This window comes from Grampus griseus (genome assembly GCF_964374135.1).
Source record: "Grampus griseus genome assembly, chromosome: 17".
Classification (NCBI taxonomy): domain Eukaryota; kingdom Metazoa; phylum Chordata; class Mammalia; order Artiodactyla; family Delphinidae; genus Grampus; species Grampus griseus.
In genome coordinates, this window is record NC_139011.1 from 30,896,230 (window position 1) to 30,915,046 (window position 18,817).

Below are 18,817 nucleotides of genomic sequence, written 5' to 3' on the forward strand. Positions count from 1 at the left end.
CGAGAGTGCAGTCATCACAAATGTGGTTCACATGGAGAAGGAGGTCCAGCACGTGTATAAATGCTGTTCAGGAGGCCTGAGACTGGGCCAGCCTGGCAAGCGGCTCTCAATGAACATTACATGAAAAGATTCAGGACAGGAAGGAAACATCAGGATTTCGGTTTGAAGGATTTGCAATCAATTTAAAAAAAAATCATCAATGAGAAAATAAGATAGTATGTTGCATTATATCTTTAAATCAGAATGGTATACATATATTAACTTGGAGATCTGGATTAGCAAACAAAGAGAGAAAATGCAACTCCAAATTTACATAAAGACTCACAAAGTAACAAATCTGGAGGCCACTTTCGATTTCATTTTGACCTCGTAATTTTCCCAGAAAGAAATAAGGTGTCCAGATTGTGATTTACCCAAGGAGACAGTTAGTTACTGCAGAGGGACTTAAAGTTGGGTCTCCTGGTTTTTGGTCGGTTAAAAGTCTGATTTCTGTACACTTATTCTCCAGATGTTGATATTCGGTCGATGGGAAAGCTTCACATATAAAACATAAAAACAAAAAGAAAATCATCTGAAGGAAGCTTGTAATTTAGAAAGAAATGTTTAGATTATTGTTTTTTAAGCATCTAACATTTAGAACAGTGTAGATTATTTATTAGTTTTGCTTTGGCTAAGAGATTAAAATTAGTAACCATTTCAAAGATCCGTAGGCACCTGGATTTGTGGGGTAACTAGAGGTATATTTAGGCCGTTAAAATATTGAACTGTAAGGGATATCAGGTGAATTTTTCAATTAAAAGCTTGCCTCAGACAGATTGTCACTGTAAAAAAAACTCAGTAACACAGAATATTCTATAATAAGAAACATTTCTTCATGAACAAATCAACACTGATGATTTGATAGAAGCTTCAGATGAACATATTATGAGGAGGGGATGCGATGAGAGTTAGAAATCTCATTGAGACCAACAGAAAATGACGCGAACAGTAAACGTACAGCCTGTTTGTTTGGGTCCCACATCTGAGAATGGTTGTGGAGCTCGGCGAGGCGGCCTGACGGCCAATCAGGAACTACTCCCCTTATGTTTTCTATTCTGCCCCGCCCTACCTCGCTGAGACTTTGCAACCACCCTCTCCTTTATGGTCAAACAATTGTTCCCTCTCCACACACTTTCTATCCATTGCCTCAAACATGCTCAAATCTCTCCAATCGAAAGACCCTTCTCTTCCTTGTTCCTGATTCCACTTCATGACCAGCCTCCTCTCTCCTACTCATCACATACCAATTTAGTAAAGGCACATGCACACTGCCACCATGTCCTCCTTTTCCCTTACACATAAGCTGAGTATATTATGGTTCTTGCCCCATCATTCCAGAGAAACTGTTCTCTTGTGTCACAAATAACCAGGATCCTAATTTCCACAGCTTATATTTAGTTCTCATTCTGTTTGAACTCTTCATTATTTGGCTATCCACCCCTTACGGAAACTCTCTTTCCCTTAAAACTCTGCATTGGTTTTCGCCTCAACAAATTTGAAGTAAAATCCCTCAATTAAATATCCTAGATAAGTAACACGTGAAGTTGATGTTGAATTATCATAGCAGTGACCATTGCTACTCTGTTTCATTGAAAAGAAAATGTACTTTTTCATTAATCTCCAACTCCATATATAGAAATCACATCTAGTCCTTCAAGCCTTTATCAAAAAAAAAAAAATACCACGAGTCATATACCTGAGAAGGACCTGCATCTAGGATATATAAAGATATATAAAGAATTTTTTATAATTCAATACTGAAAAGTCAAATAACTCAATTAAACTATGGGCAAAGGATCTGAATAGCATTTCTCCGAAGAAGTGGACAAAAAGCATATAAAAAGAGGCTTAACATCAACATCATTAATCATTAGGGAAGTACAAATCAAAACAATGAGATACTACTCATACCCACTAAGATGGTTAGATTCAAAAGACAGATAATGGACTTCCCTGGTGGTGCAGTGGTTAAGAATCCACCTGCCAATGCAGGGGACATGGGTTTAAGCCCTGGTCTGGGAAGATCCCACATGCCACGAGCAACTGAGCCCGTAAACCACAACTACTGAGCCCACGTGCCACAACTACTGGAGCCCGCGCACCTAGAGCCTGTGCTCCGCAACAAGAGAAGCCACCGCAATAAGGAGCCCGTGCACCGCAATGAGGAGTAGCCCCCACTTGCTGCAACTAGAGAAAGCCCGCATGCAGCAAGACCCAATGCAGCCAAAAATAAAAATTAATTAATTTTTAAAAAGACAGATAATATGTGCTGGCAAGGATATGGAGAAACTGGAACACTCATACATTGCTGATGGGAATGCAAAATGATGTAGCCACTTAAATAGTCTGGCAGTTCCTAGAGAAATTAAATACAGAGTTACCATATGAACTAGCAATTCTAGTCCTAATTCCTACCCAAGATAAATGAAAATAATGTCCACACAAAAACCTGCACCATGAGTGTTCACAGTGGCATTATTTATTCTAAAATGTGGAAACAACCCGTGTCCATAAGCCGATGAATGGATAAATAAAATGTATATCTATTTATATTTAAAATACCATCTATATTTAGATATATTTAATGGGCCATTATTTGGAATGATTTGAAATAATGAAAAGGACTGAATTACTGATGCACGGTACAACATGGATGAACCTTAAAAACATTATGCTGTCAGAGAAGCCAGTGATAAAAGACCATATACTGTATGATGCCATTTATATGAAATGTCCAGAATAGGCAAATTTATAGAGACAGAAAGTAGATTAGTGGTTGTCTATGACTGAGGGGGGAGTTAGGTATGGGATTGGTATTAGGTAAGGGTGGGGGGTGGCTGCTAATGGGTACGGGGGTTCTTTTGGGGGGGGTGAGGAAAATGTATTAATTGGGGTGATGGTTGCACAACACTGAATATACTAAAAGTTAATGAATTGTACATTTTAAATGAGTGAATTATATGACATATGAATTCTATCTCAATAAAGCTGTTATACATGTTTTAAATATCAATACCATGAAAACCTCCAGCAACACACATTCCTCTCTGAATGTTTTAAACATTAAGAAATCAGAATTGTTGCTTTTAACATGTGTACCAAAATATTGCTCCGAAATTTACATCAATTGGATGCCGCAGCTAACAGGAAAAGAAGCATGATCTTATATGCTGACAATGCTCTCCTCCAGTCAAAAAACAACTTTAAAAAAACAGCTGAAACTGTTAGTTAAATATTATCAGAAGGATCTTTTGCATATCAATTATGTCCAAAGTCATTATTTTTGGCAGTCACACTGTAAATCTAGACTCTAGAGAGACAATTTTATACCCATCTGTTCTTAAACTTGAGCACGCACCAGAATCACCTGGAGGGCTCCATAAACTACAGATTGCTGGATCCCAGGTCCAGATTTTCTGATTCAGTAGGGTTGGGCTGGAGCCTGGAACAAGTTCCCAGGTGATGCTAATTCTGCTAGCCCAGGGACCACATTTTAATAACCACCCACTATTCTACACTAATCTATTTAGTTTACTTGTGGTCTTACTTAGGACTAACTTATCTCAAAGATAGTTATCAAAAATCAAACCTGTTACATGAGCCATATGACAGATTAGAACTGCCATAGTAGAAGAATTGCTTGACTGAGAGAAAATTATTGAGATAAGATAGCAGTGCACTCATAGGGCCACCATTTCAGCTTGAAATATATGGGGAGACTTAAGCAGTGGTAGCAGGTACAGAATCAGAAGGTCACAAGGAAAGTCAGGCATTGTTAAATTAGATGAATACAAAAGAACTAGAAGAGAGATCAGTAAAGTTTTGCTCCTTGGTGCAACGAGATGACAGTCACTAGGGCATCAGCGCATCCTAATTGGCCTTCAGTTCTTTTTTAAAAAATTAGTTATTTGTTTGTTTATTTATTGGCTGCATCGGGTCTTCATTGCTGCACGTGGGCTTTCTCTAGTTGCAGTGAGTGGGGGGCTACTCTTTGTTGTGGTGCGCGGGCTTCTCATTGCGGTGGCTTCTCTTGTTGTGGAGCACAGGCTCTAGATGCACGGGCTTCAGTAGTTGTGGCCTGTGGGCTCAGTGGCTCCGTGGCATGGGCTCCCGGACCAGGGCTCAAACCCGTGTCCCGTGCATTGGCAGGCAGATTCTTAACCACTGCGCCATCAGGGAAGCCCGGCCTTCAGTTCTTGAAACACATTCTCAATTTTGTGAGGCCCAACGGTCCCGTTGTCTCAGTGTTCCCCTGACACTTTCTTGTGTCACTGTTCCTGCAGTACAGCAAGCTGTGTAGATGAGATACCTGTCCTCATTATTCCAGACTCATTCCTTCAATAACCTGTCCCTACTTAGAACAGACTTCAGTGGGTAGCTTTCCTCAAAAGCCTAATGAACACATTTCCAGAAAGATCTTAAGGTGACAGGTTGATGGGCCAGCTCTAACAAGGTGATGCTTGATAGAGATGTGCGCTCGTGATAGGCTCAGAGCTCATATTTAACAAGCACATGATAAATATGGCAAAAACAAGGCACAGCAAAACTAAACAAAAATGAGCTCCTCTTGCACTTATAGGAATATACACCCAGAAAAAGAAGACAGCAGTCCCATATTGCACGAGGTCAAGCCAAACCTGGTTTTTGTGTTCAGTTATTAGCCATATTTTTTAACAGAAGCTAAAGACAAGTTAAGGCATGTCCGGGGTACAGCAGAAGGGACTGGAAATCATGTAACTGAGTTAAAGGAATCAACGTGTTTAGTTCGTGAATCTTTAAAGAAAGGCAGAGAAGGAGAAAAAATAGCTTTTATCTAATGATTTTAGTGCTGCCCCTAAGAACACCAGCTACAAGAAAGAAAAAAAAGGTACCGCAGTCCAAATTTGGAAAACTTAGATTATTATATCTTCCTCTTAAATATCTCCAGTATAGATTAAAATATAGAACACTGTCTGCCATGTAGTGGATGCCCAATAAATATTTGTTAAATGAATTAGCCCAATAAAGAATTTGTGAAGTACTGAAATTAATCAATCTACTGGTTTGAACTATTGCTTCCCCAAATAATCTGTCTCTGGTCCCCCCTCCTCCTCATGATACCTATTAACACATACCTTGGAATTACTGGTCTTTAGAAGATATTTGGGAAAGTGTTGTATTAGACACAGCATATATGGCTTTAGGTAAAATGATGAACTAGTAATTAGAGTAGTAGACTTAGAGCCAATGTAGAGGAAAACTTGTAATAATTAGAAAGCCCAAATTCATATGAGCAGCCCATTAGGCTGGGGACTCACAGGAAGGGTGCTGAGAAAAGGCTGAATTATCACTACTTAGGATTTCTGTTGATGGGATCTATGGCTTGGGTAATTATCTGAACTAGGTCAGTAGTTCCCAGACTCTTAGATTCATAGAACCATAAATCTGAAAATTGAAATTGGACATCCACTTAGTATTTTAGGCTAAATACTTCTGCTTTTCTTAATTAGGGATAATGATTATTATTTATTATCACCTTCTTTGCATAAAAGACCATTTTAATATCAAATAATCATTTCAGATAAAAAAAGAAATTTAGCAAAATTAGTCTGATATTATCTTTATTTTTTTCATTTGGTAACAAGATGGTTCGTCACTGACTGCCCTGTGTCCATGAACCCCAACTCTGTAACCAATGCCCTACGCGACCTCACAGCTTCCTTCTCAAAAATGGTCTATGATTTTAGGCAAATACTGTGCCAGTGCCAGCCAATAATTTATGGTGATGTGAAAAGGCTAAGAGATAGTCAGGAAAGGCAGAAGATGACAGAACACGGATCTGAGGAAATTTCTCCGGAGCGTAGAGGTTAAAAATCAAGATCACAGGATGGGAACAGAGCTGTTTTATTTTCTCAAATATCAGGAAAGTTCTTACATTATCATACATTAGACACAGACTAGCTTTATGACAGTCAAATCACTTTACCTGCTGTTCCAATGTTGGACTTTTTTTTAAACAAGATTTTCCACCCATACTATATATATCCTGTCCATTACAGTGCCTGGGGAATTAGACTGAATGCTCTGGTGAACATTCAGCTAGTTATGAGTGCAAAGCATCTGGTGAGTACCAGGTGCCAGCAATGTGCAAGATGACCTCATCTCTGTCCTAGCAGTTGGCTGTCCAGATACATGCTAACTGGGAAGCTGAAGTTTCAGACATCTCATAATATATGTTCTGGTAACAGCTATAGCTCAATGCTTCAGTCAATCACATTTACAACGTGCCAAATACAGTATGTACTTGATATGTCTGTTTTATTCTCCAAATGCTTAGAACTTGGAAAAATTATGGAGGGATATCAAGCAAATCCTCACTTCAAGAAAATGACTTTCTCTTACTCAGTTCATGAGAACCCAGAAGTAATAAACATAATGAATGCTTTCACCATGCAGATGAATTAACAGATGCCTTTCAAATCTTTTCATATCATCATCTTTACAGTCACTTCAAATATCTAGCTAGTTTTCCATAAAAACACTAAAAAGAATATTATAGATTGAAAAAGATCATCAGAATTTCAATGAGCCTGATTCTATGCAAATTCTGTATCTGAATGTAGGTTTATGATACTATAAAAACCTCAGGGAAAATGTCTAAATGAAAATTTACCTGGGGACATCACTTAACTTGAATTTCAATTTCTTCTGTCATATTCATGAAAGCACTTTATATCAGTAATCTAAAACCAAAGAGTAGTTAACCTAATCTAATTTCTTTGTCAAATGTTGGCGTAAAACCAATTTTCAGTTACAGCAGGAGTCCACAAAGCTAGTGTGCAGAAAGCTGAAAAACCATCTGGAACAAGAGCGTCTCTCCTGCGTGAAATGTCCCTGTCAGAAAAGATGGTGGAGTGTCAGAACTTGCACTTTCTACCATGAGCTCTCAACTGAACAAGGGAGGCCTGGTGCGGCCGGCTCTTTAGAAATCATCTGTCAGAGGAGGTTATTCTCTCTCTGCTACTGTCGCTGAGCTGGCCTGAATATTTAGCACGGAAGTTGTAAAATCATGCACCATTTTATCTAAGCAGACCTAGATCAAAGGAAAATGTTCACTTGAATTGAACGTGGTTTCCATAATTAATAGTTTCAGTTCACCAGATATCATTTATGTGACCTCTGTCAATGTGAATGTGAGAGCAGTTAACTTTACAATTCTGGAGACTCAAAACACATTCACAAGTTCAAGTCTAGTTATTATGAAATATAGATATTTCTTATTACTTGGGAGTAGCATTAATAAGTTAAGTAGCATTGAGCGATGAACTAATTGATTTTGTTCATAATAAAAAATGAGTTTGTGGAACCAGCAGTAGGAAAACTTTAATGTTCTTTGATAAAGAAAATGTAATTTTTTTTTTTTTTTTTTGCGGTATGCGGGCCTCTCACTGTTGTGGCCTCTCCCGTTGCGGAGCACAGGCTCCGGACGCACAGGCTCAGCGGCCATGGCTCACGGGCCCAGCTGCTTCGCAGCATCTGGGGTCTTCCCAGACCGGGGCACGAACCCGTGTCCCCTGCATCGGCAGGCGGACTCTCAACCACTGCGCCACCAGGGAAGCCCTCCTCCAGCATATTTTTACATTTTTTTCCCTGTAATTTATTTCTAATCTCATAGCATTGTAGTTGGAAAAAATGCTTGATACGATCAATTTTCTTAAATTTACCGAGGCTTGATTTGTGACCCAGGATATGATGTATCCTGGAGAATGTTCCATGCGCACTTGAGAGTGTAATCTGCTGTTTTCAGATGTAATGTCCTATAAATATCAATTAAATCTATCTGGTCTATTGTGTCATTTAAAGCTTCTGTTTCCTTATTAATTTTCTGCCTGGATGATCTGTCCATTGGTGTAAGTGAGGTGTTAAAGTCCCCCACTACTATTGTGTTACTGTCCATTTCCTCCTTTATAGCTGTTAGCATTTACCTTATGTATTGAGGTGCTCTTATGTTGGGTGCATATGTATTTATAATTGTTATATCTTCTTCTTGGATTGATCCCTTGAACATTATGTAGTGTCCTTCCTTGTCTCTTGTAACATTCTTTATTTTAAAGTCTATTTTATCTGATATGAGTATTGCTACTCTAGCTTTCTTTTGATTTCCATTTGCATGGAATATCTTTTTCCATCCCCCCGCTTTCAGTCTGTATATGTTCCTAGGTCTGAAGTGGGTCTGCTGTAGACTGCATATATGTGCGTCTTGTTTTTGTATCCATTCAGCCAGCCTGTGTCTTTTGGTTGGAGCATTTAATCCATTCACATTTAAGGTAATTATCAATAGGTAGGTGCCTATTACCATTTTCATAATTGTTTTGGGTTTGTTTTTGTAGGTCCTTTTCTTCTCTTGTGTTTCCCACTTAGAGAAGTTCCTTTAACATTCGTTGTAGAGCTGGTTTTGTGGTGCTGAATTCTCTTAGCTTTTGCTTATCTGTAAAGCTTTTGATTTCTCCATGAAAGCTGAATGAGATCCTTGCCGGGTAGAGTAATCTTGGTTGTAGATTCTTTCGTTTAAATATATCATGCCACTCCCTTTTGGCTTGTACAGATTCTGCTGAGGAATCAGCTGTTATCCTTATTAGAGTTCCTTTGTATGTTATTGTCATTTTTCCCTTGTTGCTTTTAATAATTTTTCTTTGTCTTTAATTTCTGTCAATTTGATTACTATGTGTCTTGGTGTGTTTCTCCTTGTGTTTATCCTGCCTGGGACTCTCCGTGCTTCCTGTACGTGGGTGGCTATTTCCTTTCCCATGTTAGGAAAGTTCTTGACTGTAATCTTCAAATATTTTCTCGCGTCCTTTCTCCTCTCCTTCTGGGACCCCTATAATGCGAATGTTGGTGCATTTAATGTTGTCCCAGAGGTCTCTTAGGCTGTCTTCATTTCTTTTCATTCTTCTTTCTTTATTCTGTTCCACAGCAGTGAATTCCACCATTCTGTCTTCCAGGTCAATTATCCTTTCTTCTGCCTCAGTTATTCTGCTATTGATTCCTTCCAGTGTATTTTTCATTTCAGTTATTGTGTTGTTCATCTCTGTTTGCTTGTTCTTTAATTCTTCTAGGTGTTTGTTCTTTAATTCTTGTAGGTCTTTGTTAAACATTTCTTGCGTCTTCTCGATCTTTGCCTCCGTTCTTTTTCCAAGGTCCTGTATCATCTTCACTATCATTATTCTGAATTCTTTTTCTGGAAGGTTGCCTATCTCCACTTCATTTAACTGTTCTTCTGGGGTTTTATCTTTTTCCTTCATCTGGTACATAGCCTTCTGCATTTTCATTTTGTCTATCTCTCTGTGAATGTGGTTTTCGTTCCACATGCTGCAGGATTGTAGTTCTTCTAGCTTCTGCTGTCTGCCCTCTGGTGGATGAGACTTTCTAAGAGGCTTGTGCAAGCTTCCTGATGGGAGGGACTGGTATTGGGTAGAGCTGGGTGTTGCTCTGGTGGGCAGAGCTCAGTAAAACTTTAATCTGCTTGTCTGCTGATGGGTGGGGCTGGGTTCCCTCCCTGTTGGTTGTTTGGCCTGAGGCGCCCCAGCAGTGGAGGCTACAGGCTCTTTGGTGGTGGACTCTGGGAGGGCTGATGCCAAGGAGTACTTCCCAGAACTTCTGCTGCCAGTGTCCTTGTCCCCATGGTGAGCCACAGCCACCCCCTGCCTCTGCAGGAGACCCTCCAACACTAGCAGGTAGGTCTGGTTCAGTATCCTGTGGGGTCACTGCTCCTTCCCCGCTGGGTCCTGATGCACACACTACTTTGTGTGTGCCCGCCAAGAGTGGAGTCTCTGTTTCCCCCCAGTCCTGTTGAAGCTCTTCAATCAAATCCCGCTAGCCTTCAAAGTCTGATTCTCTGGAAATTTCTCCTCCTGTTGCCGGACCCCCAGGTTGGGAGGCCTGACGTGGGGCTCAGAGCCTTCACTCCAGTGGGTGGACTTTTGTAGTATAATTGTTCTCCAGTTTGTGAGTCACAGTGGTTATGGGATTTGATTTTATTGTGATTGCGCCCCTCCTACCGTCTCACTGTGGCTTCTCCTTTGTCTTTGGATGTGGGGTGTGTTTTTTGGTGAGTTCCAGTGTCTTCCTTTCGATGACTGTTCAGCAGTTAGTTGTGATTCTGGTGCTCTTGCAAGAGCGAGTGACTGCGCGTCCTTCTACTCCGCCATCTTGAACCCAAAGGTCTGATAATTGATAGTATATTCTCAATTTCCACAATTTACCAAAGCATTCATTCACCTTCTTCTGATAGGCTCCTTAATGCAAGATAGAATATTTCTGTAGATGAAATCTCTTTTATATCATGGCCCTAATTACGCAGATGTATCAGATTTGTTGGATCTTTTGAAATGGATAGTAAGGAGACACAGGCTATTTTCCTGAAAAAAGGTTTTTCATTCAAAACCTTTCATTATTACATCTCATTAATCATATCTGCTGTATGTTTATATTCAGAACATAATATAAACTCTTTTAATAAAATCTGTAGATCACAGAGAGGTCCTTTTAAATAGAAATCAGATTAAGACTCTGGTTTCAACACTCAATTTCTCTAAATTTATATTTTATATGAACTTTTGCCTATAATGTGATAAGTGAGGGCAAGGTCTTCCATCACACTTAGAATATAATTCAGTCTTTCTGGTGACCTACATGGTCCCTGCTACCTCTCCAAGCTCAGTCAGTTCCTAGGACTCTCCCCTCTATTGGTTGTTTCCACCAAACTAGCTTCCTTGATGATTCCTCAAACACACCAGGTACATTTCCATCTCAGAGCCTTTGTCCTTCTGTTTCTCTGCCTGAAATGGCTTTCCTCTGGAAGCTGTATAGCTCATTCCCTTTCTACTTAAGTGCCACCTGTCAGAGAGGCTTTTCTTCACCAATTCCCCATGCCTGCCATCACTCTATATTTTCACTCTGCTGATTATTCTTCAAAATCCTTACCACTGGGGGAAGGTGTCCCTGGATCCCGAGACCCTGGCAGTGGCGGGCTGCACAGGCTCCCCGGAAGGGAGGTGTGGATAGTGACCTGTGCTCACACACAGGCTTCTTGGTGGCGGCAGCAGCAGCCTTAGCGTCTCATGCCCGTCTCTGGGGTCCGCGCTTTTAGCCGCAGCTCGCACCCGTCTATGGAGCTCCTTTAAGCAGCGCTCTTAATTCCCTCTCCTCGCGCACCAGGAAACAAAGAGGGAAGAAAAAGTCTCTTGCCTCTTCGGCGGGTCCTGACTTTTTCCCGGACTCCCTCCCGGCTAGCCGTGGTTCACTAACCCCCTGCAGGGTGTGTTCACACCGCGAGTCCTCTCCCTGGGATCCGACCTCCGAAGCCCGAACCTCAGCTCGGAGCCCCGCCCGCCCCGGCGGGTGAGCAGACAAGCCTCTCGGGCTGGTGAGTGCCGGTCGGCACCGATCCTCCGTGCGGGAATCTCTCCGCTTTGCCCTCCGCACCCCTGTTGCTGCGCTCTCCTCCGCGGCTTCGAAGCTCTCCCCCTCCGCCACCCGCAGTCTCCGCCCGCGAAGGGGCTTCCTAGTGTGTGCAAACCTTTCCTCCTTCACAGCTCCCTCCCAGAGGAAATGTACCCACGAGGAGTTCTGAGACAATGTCCTCAGATGTTCTGCTGGGATTAAACAAGACACTGCTGTATTTCAACTGAGCTTGGCAAAGCCAGGATATGAACAATTGTGCAGGTGGGCCCCTCAAGGCGAGTGAAGAGAGAAGGCATCCAGTCAGGAACTGGCCACCCGCAGCCCTGCCAGTATGCTCCTCCACCAGATTTCCGTAATCCCCACCCGGGAGACGGCCAGCAATGGGAGAAGTTCAATGGGCAGAAACAAAGAGAAGAACAAAGAAGTCGAGATGCACAGCAAGTCAAAACAGTGAGACCCCGAGGTCTGCAGCAAAGAGAGGGTTTATTCGTAAGGCAGCTGAGCGAGGAGATGGGAGAACAAGATCTGCCTCCCTGAAGAAACAGGAGACTGGGTGGTCGGCGCTGTGATTCGCGCTGGGCTGGCTGGGCGGCGGCAGCCGTCACAGGAAATAAGTGACCATGGTGCTCAATAGTTTGGATAATATGATTCAACTCCAGAAAAACACGGCTAACATCAGGAATATCTGTGTTTTGGCTCATGTTGACCATGGAAAAGCTACTCTGGCTGACTGTCTTATATCTAGCAATGGCATCATCTCCAGCCGCCTGGCACGCAAGTTAAGGTACATGGACAGCAGAGAGGATGAACAGGTCCGAGGGATCACTATGAAATCTAGTGCCATTTCACTACATTATGCAAAAGATTAATGCACTCACGGGAACTCTTTTTACTTCTAAAGTGCTAGAAGAAAGAGCAGAGAGAGAGACTGAATCCCAAGTGAATCCAAATTCTGAGCAAGGAGAGCAAGTGTATGACTGGAGCACTGGCTTAAAGGACACGGGTGATTCTCACCTTTACTTCTCTCCAGACCAGGGAAATGTGGTATTTACAAGTGCAATAGATGGGTGGGGCTTTGGAGACTTTCTGGGAGCTTGGTCGCTGGACACATTGTTGTGCCACTTGCGGCCACTTGGGAGCCCGAGTTCAGAGACCCCAGTGCGTAATGGCCAACGGGCAGGAAATGAGTGAGGCCTTCTGTGAGCACCTCCAGAAGCCAATGGCTGGGTCCAGCCCTGTAACATCTGGGACTGCCCCTCGAGTATCTGTACTTAGGTGGTTCATGGGCACGTGGTCAGAGTGCTCTGTGTCTTGTGGTGAAGGATTCCGCAGTCGGCAAGTGACCTGTAAGCAGACGAGAGCCAATGGGACCGTGCAGGTGATGCCTCCGAGAGCATGTGCCCCCAGAGAGAGGCCTCTGGGAAGAAGCCCCTGCTCCAGTCACCCGTGTGTTCAAGGGCTTATTGAACCAGGGAACCAGGTAACGCTGACAAATCTAGTGTTTTGAGAGTATGATCATCTAGTATAATCATCCAGTCCCCGTGGTCCAACCCATGCATCAAAACAATGAAATTAAAAAAGAGACTTCCCTGGCGGTCAGGTGGTGAAGACTTTGCCTTCCAGTGCAGGGGGTGCGGGTTGGATTCCTCGTCAGGGACCAAGATCCCACGTGCCTCGCGGCCAAAAAAACCAAAACATAAAACGCAAGGAATATTGTAACAAATTCAATAAAGACTTTTAAAATGGTGTACATCAAAAAAATAAAATAAACCCATGCATCAGGGTCCTTCCGCACGGGGGAAGAGGAGAGCCCAACTGCTGCGCGACAGTCATGAAACTCAGCTGCACAGGGACCTTACCACACCGCACACAGGCTGGTTCACGGGACCTTCTTATCCTTTCATGGGCCTCTCTGTTGTAATTAACACAGGCTGCAGGGACCAAAAGTTCCCCTCGGCCCTTCTGAAAATGTTCGGTAATGTCAGTGCAGGAAGGTACTTCACACTTCCTGCATTTCTGCCCTGCAGTGCAGCAGTTGTTGCTGCTGGGAGTCATTGTGCTAATTCTCTTAGGTCATTTTTCCCTTCAGTTGTTCTGATTAACTCCAAGCACTACATGGCTACACGCTTGTCTAACTGGAAAATGCACAGCCCCAATTCTGTGCAGGGACGATGCAAAGCACAGTGCGATACATCTTTCTGGAGCATCAAGTTTATTAACTAGAATTGGAAGAACCAAGGAGTTCTTCGAACAAGAACTATCCCCCTCCCCCACCAACACAGAAGACAGAAGAGTGGGGGAGGGGAGACGTGCCCCAGGAATGACAGTCCATTCTCTTAAGTTTCAAGCAGGTGGGGATTGAGGGGTGGACCTGCAGCCACGGTGGTCTCTCTTTCAGTCACCTGGGCTGCTCCGGACCATCCTCTGAGTGGTCAGGGTCTTGGATACGATGGTTCTGAAGGCCGCGCAGAGAACACACTAATCTTCCACTGGACTGGGTCCCAGGGAGCGTGGTGGCCTGACCTTCTGCCTCGGTCATTCAAGGGGTTCAGATGGGCTCACTTTATTATAACATGCCTCGCAGGGTAGCTTGCAACAAAGGCGTTTTAATGTAAACTTCCAGATTCTCCTAGCCACCCCTTGCTTTTTCTGGCTGTGGCCAGAGGGAGTGGATGAGGACATACTCTCAGGCTGCTCAGCGTGGGAGGACCTTCCAGTGTTGGACACCCCCGGGGGGCAGCTGGTTCCCTCTAGGGCTCCAATCCTGCTGCTGGTGGAGAGGGATGTCCCAGGGCCACACTGGTGGGCTGAGCTGGGGGTGGCAGTCATCGACTGCAGGCTGGGGGTGGCAGTCGTCGACTGCAGGCTGGGAGGGGGCCAGGCAGGCTCACTGGTCTTCTGCCCTGCCTGCTGGTCTTCCTGCAGCTGCAGATTTTCTCCCTGGTTGAGCCATCTGATTATCAGGCTGGACAACTCAGAGCTTGAAGAAGGCTCACGTTCACTGCCACTGAGGTCCCTGGAAGGCAAGGGCCTCACAGTTATGATGGAGGACCCCACCATTTGTTTCATGGAGCTCACACTGCCTGTTCCTGGGTCCTGGACCTGATCGCGAGTCATGCCCAGAGTCCTCACCATTGTCACCTCTGGGTCCTCTTCCCAGGGTGGCTGGAGTGGCTCCTTCTGGCCCATGTTCACCCATGGGTGTCTCATGAGGTCAGGTAAGGTGCCTCTGTCACTGGGGTTGAGGGCAATCATTTTTTGTAATAGACCCCTTATCTCCAAAGACAGGTAAGGTGGGGTGGGGTACTGCCCTTGTAGGATTCGCTTCCGCAGCTCGTGGGCGTCTTTTCCCACAAAGGGCCGGCACGCAGTTACCATGGTGTAGAGCACTACTCCCAGGCTCCACACGTCCAACGCAGGGCCGCTGTAGCTCTGCCCCAGCAAGAGTTCTGGGGCAGCATACGGGAGTGTGCCGCAGATCGTGTCCAGTTTGGCAGTGTCATCAAACTTGTTGCTGAAGCCAAAGTCTGTCAGTTTTAGATTCATGTTAGAATCAAAGAGGATATTCGGTGGCTTCAGGTCCCGGTGCACGATGCCCCTCTCGTGGCAGTGCTGCAGGGCGGAGACCAGCTGCTGGAACGGGCCTCGGGCCTCCGCCTCTGTCATACGGCCATGGTTCACTAAATAGCTGAACATATCCCCCCCACTGAGGTACTCCATCACAAGGAACAATGTCTCCTCCGTGTCAATCACCCCCAGCAGTTTTACAATATTGGGGTGATTCAGAGCCTTCAGGTTGCGCACTTCCCGGAAATGTTCCTGGAAAGTTGATAAGCTCTGACGCCTTTTCTTAATGACCTTGACAGCCACCTGTGTCCCGGTCAGAATGTGCCGGGCCAGCTTCACTTTAGCGAAGGTGCCTTCACCAATGGTGTGGAGGATCTCGTAATCATCAATATGAGCCTCCTTGTCAGCAGAGCTGGCTGTGAGGCCCTCCATCATGGTGACCTGCTAACTACACTGACTGACGGCACTAACTAGAAATGCTAACTATGCTAACTAACAATGCTAACTGTACTAACAATGCTAAGTATGCTAACTGTACCAACAGCGCTAACTAGTACTAACTACACTACCTATGCTAATAAAGTATTAACTATACCAACTACGCTAACTATACCAACAATACTGACTATGCTAACTGTACTAATCTGGCAATACTAACTAAAATTAAGATAAAAATGAGAAAAAGAACAAAGGAACAAAGGAAAGCAGAAGAAATGGAAAGGAAACACCAAAATATTGAGAAGAACAAATTTAAAACTAAAAGAAATGATAAAGAGAGAAAAATAAAGAAAAATGAGAAAAAGGCAAAGAACAAAGAAAAATGAGAAAAATAAAAAAGGGTAGAGAAAAGAGTAAAAAAAATCAACAAAATGGCAGAAACAAGGAAAAAACAAGCTAACTGTGGGTCCAAGGCCGTCAGGTCACCAAAAGCAGCTTCCCGGGCTCTAAGGACTAAATACCTGCCTAGCTGGGTTCTTGTGAATTACATCACAGTGGGGCATTCTGAGGTCAGAGCAAGAAATGGACCCATCACCGCTGGGGATAAACCCCAGTGGTTTTCTCACTTTTTGAGTTCAAGGCCCCTTTACACTTAGGAAAAAGGATCCCAAAGAAATTTTTCTGTACGTGTGTTATTAGATATTGGTATTCACTTTTGTTATAAATTAAAATCTGTAGGATACTTCAGTGGTCTTTTTATTTCTAGTTTGAAAATGTGTAATAGTTTTGAAGACCTCATAATGTCTACACTTGAAATATTCAGTTCCTTTTCCTTAAATTCTGGTCTCAAAATAAGGTTACAACTTAACTGACTTCACGATACTATACAAAATGTTCTGTTGCATAAGACACGATAAGGTACATTATGAGAGTCTATGAAGCTGAGAGAAGATTTGCCAGGAAGGTCGTGAGCAGATTTCTCATCAGGAGCCTCGGAGGCCAGATGGCACGGCTCAATGTACTTCAAGTGTTGAAGGAAAGAAACCGCCAACCAAGAATCCTATATCTAGCAAAACTTTCCTTTGAAAATGAGGGAGAAATCAAGACATTCCCAGTTAATCAAGAGTCGAGAGAGTTCTTAACCACCAGACCTGCCTGCCACAGGGAGTTCTTCAGGTCGGAGTCAAGGACCCTGGACAGTAACTCAGAGCCTTATGAAGAAACAAAGACCTCTGGTAAAAGTAGATAGACGGGCGATGAGAAAAGCTAGTGCTATCGTAACTGAGGTTTGTAGCTCCACTTTTTGTTTTCTATTTAAGAGACTAATATAGAATAAAACACATACAAATCAAAAAAAATCCTTACCACTATCTGATATTATAAAACATATCTGTTAATTTGTTTATTTGTCTTCAGCACTAGAATGTAATTTTAATGAGAGTAGGGGCTTGTTTCATTTATTATTCTATCCACAGCACTGAAAATTGCACATTGTAGGCACTCAAAATATTTGTTGAATGAAGAAATGCATGAATATAACCATAAAAAATTCTAATTTACATAAAAATAATGCAATTAAAATATACTAATTTATCTCTGTACAGGAATTATTTTTAGATTCCTATACAACTCATAACAATAAACCTATTCTTTAGAAAAAAAACATAAAAACAAGTATAAATGAATAAATCTAACTCTTTTAATGACAATCCAATTGACCTGAAAAGTGTTTGATTTTTTTTTTTCTCAGTTGAACTGGAATAGTTTTAAAATCAAGCTGAACTCCACCACTCACAATAGCCAAGACATGGAAACAACCTAAATGTCCATCGACAGAGGAGTGGATAAAGAAGATGTACCTATATACAATGGAATACTACTCAGCCATACAAAAGAATGAAATAATGCCATTTGCAGCAACATGGATGGACCTAGAGAGTATCATACTAAGTGAAGTAAGTCAGAAGGAGAAAGACAAATACCATACTATATCACTTATATGTGGAATCTAAAACATGACACAAATGAACTTATCTAAGAAACAGAAACAGACTCACAGAGAGAACAAATTTATGGTTGTGGGGAGTGGGCGGTTGGGGGAGGGAAGGGCTGGGAGTTTGGGATGAGCAGATGCATTATATATAGAATGGATAAACAACAAAGTCCTACTGTATATCACAGGGAACTGTGTTCAATATCCTGTGATAAAGCATAATGGAAAAGAATATGAAAAAGAATGTGTGTGTGTATATATATATATGTGTGTGTGTGTGTGTGTATATATATATATATATATATATATATACACACATACATATACTCTCTCTTCCCAGTACCTTAATATACTAGTCATTGATTCAACATGCACTTACCACACTGAGAAATACTCACAGTACCTAACCAGCTAAGCCCGTCCTATCACTCAGAAGCTCTCATCTTTTTTTCAGTTCAAAGTGTTAGCTTTATATTTATGGGTAACCTTTTTATTTTTTCCCTCTTCTCCAATAGTAGGCTGTTGACAATTGACTTTTAACCTTTACTGTAAAACTCAGGATCAAAACTCCCCTTGCAATCTCTACTTAACCACATTTTTCCCCCCTGTGGGTTCTGATCCCTCCAGAAATAGAGACAATTCAAATCTCTGCTTCCTCTGCCACTGCAGATCCTGTCCCTGAGAGCCTACTATTTAACAGTGTAAATAGGACAAGTAGTTTGCAGTAGAGTGGCTAAGGCAATTTTTTTAATATTTACTTCTTTTTTTAATTAATTTTTATCGGAGTATAGTTGCTTTACAATGTTGTGTTAGCTTCCACTACACAGCAAAATGAATCAGCCATACATATATATATATATATATATATCCCCTCCATTTAGGACACTACAGTGCATTAAGTAGAGTTCCCTGTGCTATGCAGTATGTTCCCAGCAGTTGTCTATTTTACACATAGTATCGATAGTATATATGTGTCAATCCCAATCTCCCAATTTGAGGAAAGATCCTGATTCTTCTCCTTCTCCCCCTTCCTTAGAATAAACAGGCTGCTCCATCTCTCCAGAATTTTTTTTTTCTCCTAAATGCAGGTGCCAAAGAATGATATGGAATGATACATTTCTTCATTTATTCATTAAAGAAGAACTTAGATAAAAATATTATAAATAATGTGAATAATCTGACAAACCAAATTTTGCATCTTTTTCAATTCTAGGATTCTAACACACTATATTTGGATAAAGAAGATAATTCAAATTAGTTTTAATCTCCTATTACAGCATTACTGAACTTCCCCACATTCATAATAGCATTTTATACTACAGGCATATTCAATAAAAA

General features: G+C 42.3%; 1 protein-coding gene across 2 annotated transcripts in view; it reads right to left on the bottom strand.

The window, feature by feature from the left end:
* OXR1 (oxidation resistance 1) overlaps nt 1-18,817 on the bottom strand; it is a 455,696-nt gene that overhangs the window by 349,036 nt on the left and 87,843 nt on the right. The gene's annotated exons all lie outside the window — the stretch shown is intronic.